Source organism: Eulemur rufifrons, chromosome 1 (genome assembly GCF_041146395.1).
Source record: "Eulemur rufifrons isolate Redbay chromosome 1, OSU_ERuf_1, whole genome shotgun sequence".
NCBI classification, from domain to species: domain Eukaryota; kingdom Metazoa; phylum Chordata; class Mammalia; order Primates; family Lemuridae; genus Eulemur; species Eulemur rufifrons.
The window spans coordinates 19,063,608-19,076,820 of record NC_090983.1 but is presented as its reverse complement, the minus strand read 5'-3'; the positions used below and the strand labels follow the sequence as shown (position 1 = coordinate 19,076,820).

The 13,213-nt window shown below is 48.7% G+C and overlaps 1 long non-coding RNA gene across 1 annotated transcript in view; it reads left to right on the top strand.

The window, feature by feature from the left end:
- Nucleotides 1-12,328, top strand: part of LOC138391408 (uncharacterized) — an 89,105-nt gene extending 76,777 nt beyond the window's left edge. The window contains exons 6-7 of the long non-coding RNA XR_011234844.1: nt 8,754-8,887; nt 12,260-12,328. This is a non-coding gene — a long non-coding RNA (uncharacterized lncRNA). The remainder of the gene's footprint in view (nt 1-8,753; nt 8,888-12,259) is intronic.
- Nucleotides 12,329-13,213: the final 885 nt, after the last annotated feature.

Sequence of the window (13,213 nt, the reverse complement as noted above, 5' to 3'; positions counted from 1 at the left end):
GCTTCTGGCTTCCTGTGCTGCCTGGACCCTAAATAGCCTCACTCTTCCAGGTTCCCTGAGGCCAATGCTATGATGGTTCCTGCTCTTTTTGGCCATCCCTGGAATCATCTGGGATTTATGCCTCCTTTATGCCATCTACATTCTTGTAAACTCCCAACTTCTGCTCTTATCAAACCCATGAAAGCTCACCTTTAATAACCCTGCCTTGGTGACACCTTCCCTTGACATTCAGAATGAGTTAACCCTCCCCTATGCAACCCTGGTGCTGGTTTACACCCCTACCAGGTATAAATTGCGTAATATTGAAAGTGATATTTATGGTTGTGGGCTGCTAGATTGTGGGCTTTTCACCTGCATGTTTTCCTTATCTTTGCATTTTCAGTGGCTAGTTGGGGAAAAATGCCATGAGAAAGAGAGAAAGAGAGAGAAAGAAAGAAAGGAAGGAAGGAAAAGAAGAGAAAGTAGGAGAAAAAAAAGAAATAAAGGAAAGGAAAGAAAGAAAGAAAAAGAGAGAAAGAAGGAAAGAAAGAAAGAAATAGGTGCAAGGATGGGTTAATTCAAAATTATGTAATCTAGTGCTATCTTGCATGGCTTTCTAATTGCTTTGTTTCTAGTGCCTTCTCTCCCAGTGGATTTTACTGTTTTTGAGGGAGAAGGACAGAGTTGTAGTAGTCAGGATTATGCTAGTCACAAATGGCAGAATTTCCACAGCCAGCCCACACCAGAAGACGGATTTTTTGGTTCCTGTAACCAAACCAAGGGAGGGCAGAGTGCAGCTGGCCTCGGGGACAGCTGGGAGCAGGGAAAAGACAAAGGGCCAGACTCGCCCCTCGTTTGGTTTCTGCCTGTGTGCTGGTCTTGACTGCTAAGGCTGCCCCTCTTTTGGAACCAAGGGTGCCCCCAACCCCCAAGCTTCACAGCCTGCCGTCTTTCCCCAAAGAGAACCTGCCTTTCCCCCCTGAAGTCTGCTCCAGGAAGTCTCAGGGAAGCGTTGTCTTGCCTTGGATCATGTACCCAACCTGCCATCATGGGTGGCAGATTTTCACAGCCGGGAGCTTCTAGTAGAATCCAACAGGCTTGGGGTTGGGAAAAGACATCCCAAAGGAAGGGGGATGCATTTCTCGGAAGGAGGGAGGAGGTGTGCCAGGCAGATAGAATAAGAGACACCCACTTCGTTGTCTTCCCTTTCTGGAATAGCCCTTCCTGAGTGCTTGGCCCTGAGTGGGGCAGACACGTGTAGACAATGAGAACCATTTTCCTTCCTTTCTCTCATCCCTGGTTCACAATTTATCTTTAGGCTGGGACTGCCAACAACCTTGTCCTGAGGAGATACATGCCCCCACCCCGATGACCGACAATCCACCCTTCTCACAGACTCTGTAGGCTAGAAATGCCACCTTCAGCTTTGCTCTGCCTTCCTAGAGCCTGCAAGCACTGAATAAACGAAGCCCGGTCACCTAGCATTCGTTCAACATGCGTTCGTCTAGCACTTTTAAAAACAATTCATAATTTTTATTTTTTAGAGCAGTTTTAGGTTCATAGCAAAATTGAGTGGAAAGTACAAAGTTCCCATCCAGCACTTATTTTTCATAAATTATTGTGTGACCAGCTTTTATTGACATTATCTTATTTATTCTGCTCAACCACTCTGTGAGGTAGGGCTGCATTTTTATCTGCACATTGCAGAGAGGGAAAGTGAGGCTTTTAGTCCTGTATTTAGTTTCCAAACATAGATGGGGGCTTGCCTAAGACCTCACAGATTTTGAGGGGTCAATCTGGGGTGTTACTGTGCATTTTTCTTGGGTACTTTCAAAGAGAAGTGTCCAAGGCAGGAAGGGCTGACTCTGTAGTGGTAGAATTCTCCACACCCAGATTAGATGTTAGGAGAAATAGTGTCACTAGGATTTCAAAATCCTAGTGAAGGATTTTGAAAACCTCAGCAAACAGACCAGATTCTGTCTGCCCATATTCGTTCAAGTCACCAACTTCAATTCCCCACGGTGTCCCTTTAAGGGAGTCTGACAACTTCAAATAAGCCATAGGGACCTTCTGTGCCACCCCTTCCCCAATCTTGATGCTGGCACTCTGACCCTTAATACCCATTCCATTGGTACCAAATGGAAAAGCCCCTCTAGTGGAGGGGGCTGGGGATGGGGGTGGCTGGTGGGGCTCTCCAGATTTCCCCAGCTTGTCTCTCCCACGGATAGGTCTCATGCCCGGAGGAGTCTCGTGGCTCAGCCCATCGGGCCACGGGCTACAGTTCCAGTTGCTTCTTTGGCTTCAGCACTTCCCAGCTCTGGTCTCTTGGGGTTAGGGTGCTTGTGTTGCAGAGAGGAGACTGGGGCAAGGGATGGGGGAGCTGAATGGAATGCGTGGCTGGTAATATTTTCCAGTTCTTTCTAAAGTGTTTGCCTTCGATTAATGGACACAGAAGTGAGCTAGCCGGCTCACTGCTCCGACTGCAAGATTGGTTACTGCTGACATCATCTGGGCAGCCAGACTGGGGAGGGGTGGGGAGACGTGGGGGAGAAACTGAGCGGGGGATTAATCCAGCCCTGAATGAACTGATAGACAAAGGCAGTGGAGATCAGGTAACCCTTTTCCCAAGCACAAGCCTTGGGGACGTGGAGGAACGCCAGATAGTTCCATTAGCGCACGCATGGGGTGCTTTGCGTGCGCACGGCCCTCTACCCACATTTCAGTTCCATTCCATGCTGCCCTATGCCTCTCCAGTCGGTGACCTTCGGCTGAGAATCAGGACTGTCCCAGGAATAGATTAGTCTCTCAATAGAGAGACCTAACATTAACAGCCTCTTGGCACTGCCTTCAGGGGGACAGCAACACGGTATCAGTTAGCTTTTGCATGATAAACCACCCCCACAGTCAGCGATGTGTGACAGGTTCGCTGCTCCGGAGCTGGAGCTGAAGGGACAGCCTGGCAGTCCTGCTGGATGGGACCCGGCTCTGCGGCTCCCAGATGTACTTGCTCAGGGGCTAGTGGGCTGGCTGGTGGGCCAGGCTGGTCGATGACAGCCCAGATGACTGGAGCCTTTCTCTACATGCTCTCTCATCATGCCCCAGGGGGGGCTTGGGCTTGTTCAGGTGGCACGGCCAGGCTTGGATACCTGTGGCATAGTCTCTTGGCCAAAGCAAGTTCCAAGGCCAAAGCAAGTTCCAGGGATTTAAGGGCTGGAGTAAGAGGCTCTGGCCCCTGATGGAGGAGGGGAAAGAATTGTAGACATCTTTGCACTCTGCTTTAGACGCATGCACCCTTTTCATGCGCAGAAGTCCTCCGTTATCACTCTTGTTCCTAACGGCTATGGCAGGATAAAGGAAGAGCAGTTAATTCTGACAGGGGGTGGGGTGGGGTGGGATGGGACAGAGTTTGGAGAAAACTTCACAGAGAAGGGAGCCTTGAAGGACAAACAGTATTTCTACAGGAGCTGAAACACACACCTGTTTCTCTTCCTTTTCTATTATGTTTCTCTCTCCAAAATCCCACCTTGGGCCCCCCAGCTACCACCTGGTCTGTTGGCTGGGGAGTCCATCAGTGACTCTGTGTGTGTGGGGGATCTGCTCCCTGGTTCTGGAGCCAAGAAAGCCTCCAGCCAGGCCTTCTAGGGGTTAGAAAAAGGGAGGTTCCTTAACTCGGGTTTTTACCAAATGATAGCATTTCTCTCCTCTCTCTTCTTTAGCTCCTTCCCTGCTTCCTTTTCCTACTGGGATTTCTAATGGGTGTGGATCTATGGATGGCAGCAAGGAAAAAGATAAGTAAAAATTGTTATCATTCCATTGCCAATGAAAGAAAAAGATAAATTTGTTTCTCTTATACTGTGGCGGGGTCATGCAGACTATCCCACACATTAGCATGTGAATTCTTTGTGACGGCTCAGCCCAGTGTTGGGGGCAGAGTAGGTGTCCATAAATAGAGTGGGGGCAACAGTTGTAATTATTGTGACTAATGAATCATTAGAAATGGAAACATTTGAGCAGAACTCTGCTGCCTTGGTAGAATTTGCTGATTTTGCATACTCTACCAGGAAGATTATTAAGAACAAACAAACATACAAATTTTAGCCTCATCTTTTCTATGATCCAGCAATACCACTACTGGATTTTTATCCAAAGGAAAGGAAATCAGTGTGTCCAAGAGATACCTGTACCCCATATTTATTGCAGCACTATTCACAATAGCCAACATATGGAATCAACCTAAGTGTCCATCAATGAATGAATGGGTAAAGAAAACATGGAATGGAATACTATGGAAGGAAATATTATTTGGCAGTAAAAAAAGAATAAAATCCTGTTATTTGCAGCATGGATGGAACTGGAGGTCATTATGTCAAGTGAAATAAGCCAGACACAGAAAGACAAATATTGCATATTCTCACTGATATGTGGGTGATAACAAAAATGGATCTCATGGAGGTAGAGAGTAGAATGGCAGCTACCAGAGGCTGGGAAGGGTAAAAGGTGGGGGAATGAGGAGAGCTTGGTTGATGGGTACTAACATGTAGTTAGACAGAAGGAGCGAGGTGTGGTGTTTGACAGCACCATGGGGTGACAATTGTTAACAACAATATATTGTATAATTAAAAATAGCCAGAAGGGAAGATTTGAAATGTTCCCAACACAAATAAATAATAAATGTTTGTGGTGATGGGTACCCTAATTTTATCATTACACATTGTTTGCATGTATCAAAATATCACACGTACCCTATAAGTATGTATACTAATTAGGTATCAATAAAAAATTTAATATAAACAAACAACTTTCTGTTTTAGCACAGGCCTGGGGAATTCTCTTTCCTTGGGGAAAAAAAATCCCAGAAGGAAACTTAGTTGGGTCTGGGGTTGGTCCTCCTCCCCATGAAATCCACCCATGGAGAAGTCCTTGGTCTACACCTGTACCTGCGGGAGGATGCCTTGACCTTGCCCTCAGCCTCGTGGCAGCTGGAGGAGGTGAGAGCAACACTGAGGGTTCAGGCTGTTTTCTTATGCCCCCTCATCTTTGTGGCCAGGACTGCTCCTTCTGCAAAGAGAGAAGTGGTGTCCCCTAAGCCTGCTTTGTCTTGTCTCTCTCTGCCCTGTCTTTGAAGTTCCTAGGGACCTTGTGCTTTGCTTGGGTGCCAGTCATGAAGTGGGTTGAGGGCTGCAGTCTTCAGTGGGGGTTCTGTTCAGTGTGTTTCCAGTCTGGATGATGTGACCAGAAGTAGAGGTTCAAGATGGGAGCCACGGCAGTACAGCTACCGCCATCCTTATGTGGTTCTCATACCTCCTTCCTCTCTGCTTTTCATGATAGAAGTTGTTTCTAAGTCTGAAATCGTTGGGTTGCATGCAACAAAGATGGAACTCCCAATTAGTGCAGACAAATGAGACATTTCTGCCAGAGTTGGGCAGGACACTGAGATGCCTCCCAGAAATAAGGGAAGAGGCTGCAGGAGCCAAGGTTTTTTCTCATCATTGTTTGCCCATACCTGTTTATCTGTGCTTATCTCTGACTTTTAATTAATTTCTACCACTTCCTAGAGGCTTTCTTCTCTTGGGAGGCACATGACCACCAGCAAGCCCCTCTTAGCAATCCCTGCAGAAAGAGAATGCCTTTTACCCTACAGTATTCTTAGCTCAATTCCAGGGAAGAAGTCTGAGTTTCCTTACTTGGGCCACATGTCACTGCTGGCAGAATATGGACCATTAGGCTTTGTTAGTCCTTGGTCAAATGCCCACCCGTCCAAGGAGAAGTTCAGGTTCCACCACCAGAAGAAAGAGGATGGGAAGTTTTGCTGAGTGGACAATAACCAAAAAGTACTCTAGCAGGCAAAGACCTAAGCAGGCCACATGGTCCTTTTCTCATTGTCAGCAGAGCCCATCAATGTATGTGCTGTCAACGCTTCCTTCCTGTGACTGACTGGTGGAAGCCAATCATAGCAGTCCCATCCCTCCCTGACAGTGATTGGTTTAGGCATAAGCATGTGATGTAATTCTGGCCAATGTGGTATAAGGAGACACCACCTGAAGACTTCTCAGTCCTTAAAAAGGGGAATCTCATGCTGGCCACTATCTGGTCTGTGAGGGATGCCTGAAGCTGTTGGACCCAGCCTGCTGCAGGGAAGACCTAGTCAAGGTCAAGGCTGGCAGAGCAGAGCCGAACCTGTTCCTTGAGGATCTAGTTGAGCCACTGAATTAACCAACCCTGGGGCCACCTTCTCATGGGCATTTTTTTTATGAGAGAGTACATTTTCCGTATTGCTTAAACCAGTAGTTTTCAGTGTCTTGTCCCTGGACTAGATCATCAGCATTCCCTGAGAACTTGTTAGAAAAGAGAGTTCTTGAGCCTTACCCAGACCTGCTGAGTCAGAAACGCTGGGGTTGGGGCCCAGTCATTTGCTTTTTAACAAGCCCTCCAGGTACACACTAAAGTTTGAGAGGCACCACTTAATACATTTGAGTCAGGATTGGAGGGGCATTTGGTTCCATTTCCTTGCAGCTGAAAGTAATTGGGACCCCCATGACAGAAAGAGTCTGGAAAGAACCTAGAATCATTCTCATTGACCCTGTCACCTTATATCTGTGATCTAGTTTAGGAAGGAAAAATATGCAAAGCGTGGAGCCTTCTCGCTATGATGCTGCCCTTGAAGTCTGGGCCCTTGGAGCCTTAGAGCTCTTATTCTCATTTGCACTGTCATCCAGAAACCTTTACTTTCCCTTACTTTGCTTTGGGGGCCTGCACAGAGAAAGTCACATAGACTCTTTACCTGATGCCTTTAACTTCGAGTTGCCTGTACCAGCCAGGGTCCTGGCAGGAAGCAGATGGCACATTACAACAGGGCAATTCGAACAGCATTTAATAAAGGTGTTGCTTGCAAAGGTGTGGGCAGGACAAAGGGGATCCTACCAGGGATGGTGCAGAGTCCCCTGGCTAGTACCAGCATTGCTACCCCCAAGCCTGAAACGGGAGGAGAAAGGACAATTACTGGAACCTAGAGACCCCCCCCCCCACCCCAATCCTTATATGCCCACATCCTAATCCCTGGAACCTGTGGATGTGACCTTATATGGAAAGAGGGTCTTTACAGACCTATTTAAGTTAAGGATCTTGAGATGAGGAGATCATCCTGGTTTATCTGGGTAGACCCCAAATCCAATGACAAGTGTCCTTATAAAAGAAAGGCAGAGGGAGATTTGGGACAGACAGAGAGGAGAAGATGCAGGGAAGAGGAGGAGGCGTCGTGAACACAGAGACAGATTGGAGTGATGAAGACACAGATCAAAGAATGCTGACAGCCCCCGGCAGCTGGAAGAGGCAGAGAACAGATTCTCCCTGAGCCCCCAGAGGGAGCATGGCTCTGCCAACACCTCGATTCCAGACTGCTGGCCTCCTGGGACTGTGGGAGAGCAAATTTCTGTTGTTTGTAAGCCACTTAGAGTAGTAACTCATGACAGCAGCCACAGGAGGCTAATGCAGTAGCTCTGTGGAAAGGACCATGTACCAGGAGCTATAAGGAGCCCAGACAACCTGGGACAACGCTACCCGGAAGGAACAGGGAATCAGTTCTCAACTTTCGCTGTCTTCATTCTCTTTGGCCTCCTGGGGGCCTCCCATTGGCCAAACCCAGATACAAACCATAGAGCCAGGGTGCCCCTTGGCATGGTCCCTAGGGTTGGCCTCCTGACACTCGGCAGGATGAAGAAGGTTGGACCTGGAGGGATGAGTGGAAACTGCCCAGTGTACACAGCAAGGCAGGAAAAGCACAACTGAATGGTAAACATTGAACAGCCACGGGAAGATGAGGCACAAACACTGACATGAGATGTCTGTGGCAAGAATTAGTGCTTTGTAAAGTTGAGAGGAAAAAAAACCCAATTTGTCTGGGAAAGCTGGTGGAAGAAGAAGTTTAAGTCATGTCTGAGTAGTGGGAGAAAGATGGTTTGATGATGCAGGGTGAGGAAGTGCCTGGAAGATAGCTAGAGATGGTGGTGGGACAAGAGTATGGAATGTGTGTGACCAGCACGTGGTTAAGGCGAGTGGGAAAACCTGGTGGGAAGAGGGGAGAATTGGGGAACTACTATATAACCTAATGTAGAACCTTTACATTTTTGCAGATTTATGGCATTGTGGTTCAATCAGCAATAGGGTCACCATGGAGGGCCCTAACTATCCCTTCTTCTGACAGATGAGGACAACCCTGTCAGACCTAGCCTCAAAGCCTGTGGAGTGCTGCCTCCCAGAAAGGTGGCTGGGTGAGTGCTGGGGTCAGTTCTGTGTCCTCTGGATGAGAAGGCACAGTGCTCAGAGGACAGATGCTGGGCTGGATGGATTAGAGGGACCTGGGGTCATCACCCCAGAAGTAAGTTGCTAGGCAGGGTTGGGGGAGGGTTTGAACTCAGACTCATCAGGGCCACTGCCCCATGTGACCCTAAGTGACATATTTTGTTTTCCCTGTGTCTCTTTCAGAAAAGCAGGAAGAATGAATTTCTCTTTCTGTCTCATAGAGACTTGGAAAATAATGAATAATGGTAAATAAACCAAGGGAAATAAATAAATGACAAACACTCATTCACCAAGCTACACAAAATTATCTAGATACAAAGTAGGGAAGGAAAAACAAAGGGCTGGGGGCAGGTGGAGAACACGGAAACCATTTAGCTGTGGGCTAAAGAGGGATGCAGGAATGAACATTTCTTAGCAGGGGAGACAACTTGCCCCCTCTTTTCCCTCCACCCAAAAAATTTTACTTCCCTTGGCAGATGATCCAAGATGGCGGACCATCATCTACATGGCTCTTCACTCTGACGTGTGAGGATCTGGCCAGAAAAATTGTTCTGAACAGTGTGAACTACCTGGCAGCTTGTATTCTATCCCTCTCCATCCACTTTGTAAGGTACAGCAACAACAGCGACAAACCAAGTTACCAAGGCACAGAAAACATTTGTTTGGTCACTTGCCAAGTGGTCCTGAGCCAGAGATCTGGGCACCAGATCCTGGAGGGGCCCTTCATCCTGGGGAGTGTGGTGCACGTTTCACAGTGAGCAGAGGGCGTCTTTAACATGTACAGGGAACCGGGGGGTTTGTAGCAGTTTGCATATAGAGGGGTGTGTGTGTCTCTGTGTGTGTGTGTGTGTGTGTGTGTGTGTGTGTGTGTCTGAAAGTTAAATGCTATCTGTGTAGCAATGATACAATGAAGTTGGACACACTTCCATGCACAAGATGGGGTCTTGGCCTTGGCAGTGAGGAGCTGTACGTGTGGCTGTGAGTGATGGTAGAATCCAGGGCCTCTAGGGTCCTGTCACCTGCAGGACTCATTTATAGAGGAGACCAGGTGCTTGGAGTGTCCCCAAAGCAAGACAGCGCACTGTCATGAGTTTGAAAAATACTCCTGGGAGAGATATAAATAAAGACTCTAAGCCCAAAGCCAGGGTTTTAGAAAGCCATCCTTAAACACAGGATAATTTATAGCCACTGCTGTCTCTTCCCATGGATGACTCAGCTCTACTAGCCCAGTGGGCCCAGCCTGCTCCAGTAACCTTTACTGAATGGGAAGAGCTGAAGCAGACTCCAAGGGACCCAGTGATCAAACCACCCAGCACACGATGGGCTTTGGCTCAGACACCCTTCCCTCCAGCCCCAGCCCACCTTCTGGTCCTCGGGAGGCAGCAATCTCAGGACAAAGACCTGCTTGAAGCTCGAGGCTTATCAGTCTCAGAGACTCTTGAGCCCAATAGGAAGAGTAGAAATGAAAGAACTTTTCCCTTTTATTTAAAAACTAATACATATCCAAGTCAAGTGCCAAAAACTGGCTGGAAAGAGGGGACAGGTAGTGATCTGCTCAAACATTGTGGTAAATTGGTGGTGGGAAGCAGTAAGGAACAGGATTCGTTTTCCAACTCTCCCTCTCTCTCTGTCCCTCCCCACCTGTCTTCTTTCATTATATTTTTAGCAGACTCTTTGGCCAACTAAAGAGACAGATGCAAGTACAGAGGGTGCATACCAGAACCAAAGGATGTTTCTTTTTCTTCGTTTTGCCTTAAAGACCTTCCAGTAATATGGAAAAGACTGGAAGTGCTTGAAGGTCTTTTTTAGCCACATGCCTTACCCTGACTTGGATCTCGGGAACATTTTTATGCCAAGGCCCATATGCCTGACTGTCCAAGTGTAGAGAAAAAAAATCATCATTCAGGGCTATTTTAAAAATAGTTTAGCTCTTTGATCAAATTGCTAAACAGCACTGAATCAAGTTTTCTCTGCTTTAGGAGATGAATTTTTGCATCTGGCCTAATTTTAACACAGCGTCCAGTGCATACTAGGTTTGCAATAATTTTCCAACAGATGAATAATTCCTTGACTCTTAAATGAAGTGTCCTCATTAAATATGCATTTATGAAGCCACCTGTGTGTGTGTCTGTGGGCATGTGTGGGTGTGTGCTTCTTCTATGAGAGGGTGTCTTCAAAGGCCTCTTCTGGCAACACCATTCCATGATTCTGTGACCTATATTCTGGGTACACACAGTCATATGCTGATACTTTGATTAATCCCTGAGAAGGAAGTTTCAAGTTAGCTGAGTTAAAATCCCCCCACCTCCCACCACACTGGAAATCTACACAAACCTACTTCATAAATGACAGAAGGCAGAGGCCCCTGGAAGCTGTGTGCCTAGACCCACAGCATTTCTGCCTGGTCTGGCCTGGCCTCGCGGGAAATGCATAGCGCCCGCTCCGGATCCCCAGCCCAGTCTGAAGTTTGTCACCTGTCCCCTGCCTCCTCTTTCTCATCTTTTCATCTGAGGAGGGTCTTCAACATTCTTGGTTTCTAGAGGCCTCCATCCTCTCCATCACCTCTGTCTTTCCTTGTCTTCAAACTAAAAAAGGCTGCATTTCACCCATATATGCGGATTGATCAGCACACATCGATGGGTGAGGATTGGAGATCCCTGCTCTTTATAGCAGAGGTGAAGAGACTCCCAAAGTCACACAGCTGGGGAACAGCAGCAACGCAGCCTTTTATTCGGATCTAGAATTGATCTATTATAATTGTTAAGTAAGAGCCACAGGTACAATTCCACAAGCCTGCCACTCGGGGACCTTGAAGTGGCATTGAGGCTGAGTTGAGTGACTCTGCCCTTTTGATAGCTGATTGCTCTCTTTGGATCAATACTATTTGGTACGACTTCCAGTGGTTTCCTCTGCCCTATTTGGGATATACACACTGCATTAGGGATTCATAGACTGGCTGGGCCTCCCAGATGGCATCTGCTTTCTGAGGTTCTCAGCCATCAGGCGGAAGAATTCCAGCCCCAGCAACCCTTGGTTCTGAAGGCTGTAGGGAGGCCCTTTGGTAAGAAAATAGCCTTGCATTTCTGCTTTTTCTTCCAGAATGAGAGAGGCCCCTTCTGTGCAAAGTTGACCCTGGATGCCTCCACTGTGCACTCTCACCCTGATCATCTGCAGGTCTTGGCTGAACACTTTATAGACAGAGGATAGCATTTGAGTATAAGAAGGTCTCATAGAGCCAAAAACAGTCCCACTGGTTAGAGCTGGAAGAGAGACAGACCCACATGAGGATTCTGTTACTCAGACGAGAGGACCTGTGTGCCTGCACACAGATGACAGGGGTGGTCTTTGGCCCCAGATGGCATGATTCTGACCCGATTGGCTTGTAAAATGGGCTACTCACATGCGTCACAGCCCCTGCCGAGGTCACGGGGGGCCCATACGCATGATCACCCTGGGAAAGGAAGATCTGCGGTCTCTGGAGACAATTGAGATGAGTGGAGAAGGAGAGGAGAGTTGGGGAGCACAGAGAGAGGGTGTCCTGCCTTGCAAACCCCTCCTCCACCCCCTCACCCTTCCCCACCCCCAAGTCAGAAGAGCCAACGGCATGGGCCAGACCAGGGCCAGCTGACACTGTGGCCTGTTTATCCCCTGTAACCAGAGCCTGTTCTCGCAGAGGCTGCCTGACAGCTGCGGAGATGAAGGGACAGGCTGCCGCTTCCAGAGATTGGGTGACCTGTGCTGGCGTCCACCTCGCGGGCAGCTGATCCTGAACATTTTCTCAGGTCAGAGGGTGGGAGAGGCGGAGCCGGCCCCAGTCACTGCTCGTGGCGGGTCCTGGAGCCCTCTACTGAACTTGCTCGCCTGCCTCCTCCAAACCCCTGTCTCCCAATGGGGTTGCTTTCTCCAGGGTCAGGGGAGGTGAGAGAGGGGTCTGTATGTTTCATTGGTCTATTTTCCTCTCTCTTTATCTTTGTCATCACAGAAACCAAAAAGAACACGTGGTGCAGATCTGGGCCAGGCAGAATTCTAGATTCTGCCGCCAAATGCATCTCTCAGGCCAGAGTGCTTCTCTCCTCACCCCCACCCCAGGCCTTCCCTCAAAGGCCAGCTTCATCTCCCTTCCCATCTGGGTCCCTCGGCTCTGGGAGGCAGAGGCAGAGACCATCCTCCACTCAGCCCAGGCTGCAGCCCCCGGCCAAGAGGCTGGGGCAGTGAGCTCTCCCTGCCAGGGTCTGGCGAGGCTGAAAATTCTTCACGCCAGTTCATCCCACTGGCTCTTCCACGGGCTGTGTCCTGTCCCTCACCCAATTCCATATCCTGATGCTTTCAGTTAGGCTCCCACCTCCTCATCTTGCCTGCTTCTATCCCACTAACCGCCCCTGCAGCAGCTGGCTCTGCCTGTGCCCCGCCCCAGTCCCAGGTGCCATGAAAGTGGGTACACATTGTGTCCTGGTTCTCAATGTTCACACCTCTCATGATATTTGCAGATGGTTAATGTGTTCCTTCCTTTGATCTCCTGCTCCCCACCACTCTGCCTTGCTGGGCGGGGGCGGGGGGGGGGGCGGGGGGGGCAGGGAGGGAGGGGCAGATTTAGTTCATGCTGGAGCCCGGCCCTGGCATGGCCACTGACTGGTGCTCTCAGGGCTGTGTGCCAGAGTGGCTTCCACTGTCCTGGCCCGTCCCTCTTCTGGTGGCAGCCTGGGCAGGGGTGCTGGTGGAGCTCACGGGACTGGCTGAGTTTGTTCAACAGCTGCCTCAGAAAGGAAGAGGTGAAGGTGAGACTAGAGGGTATCAGAAAAACAGCAAAAACCAAGGCATTTAGACTTAGAGAGGTCTGAGCTCAAGTCCATGCATGGTTGCTGACCAGCCATGGGAGTGTAGACAGTTTCTTCATCTTTTAAAATGGGAATGATGATAGTTCACACTTCTCATGATG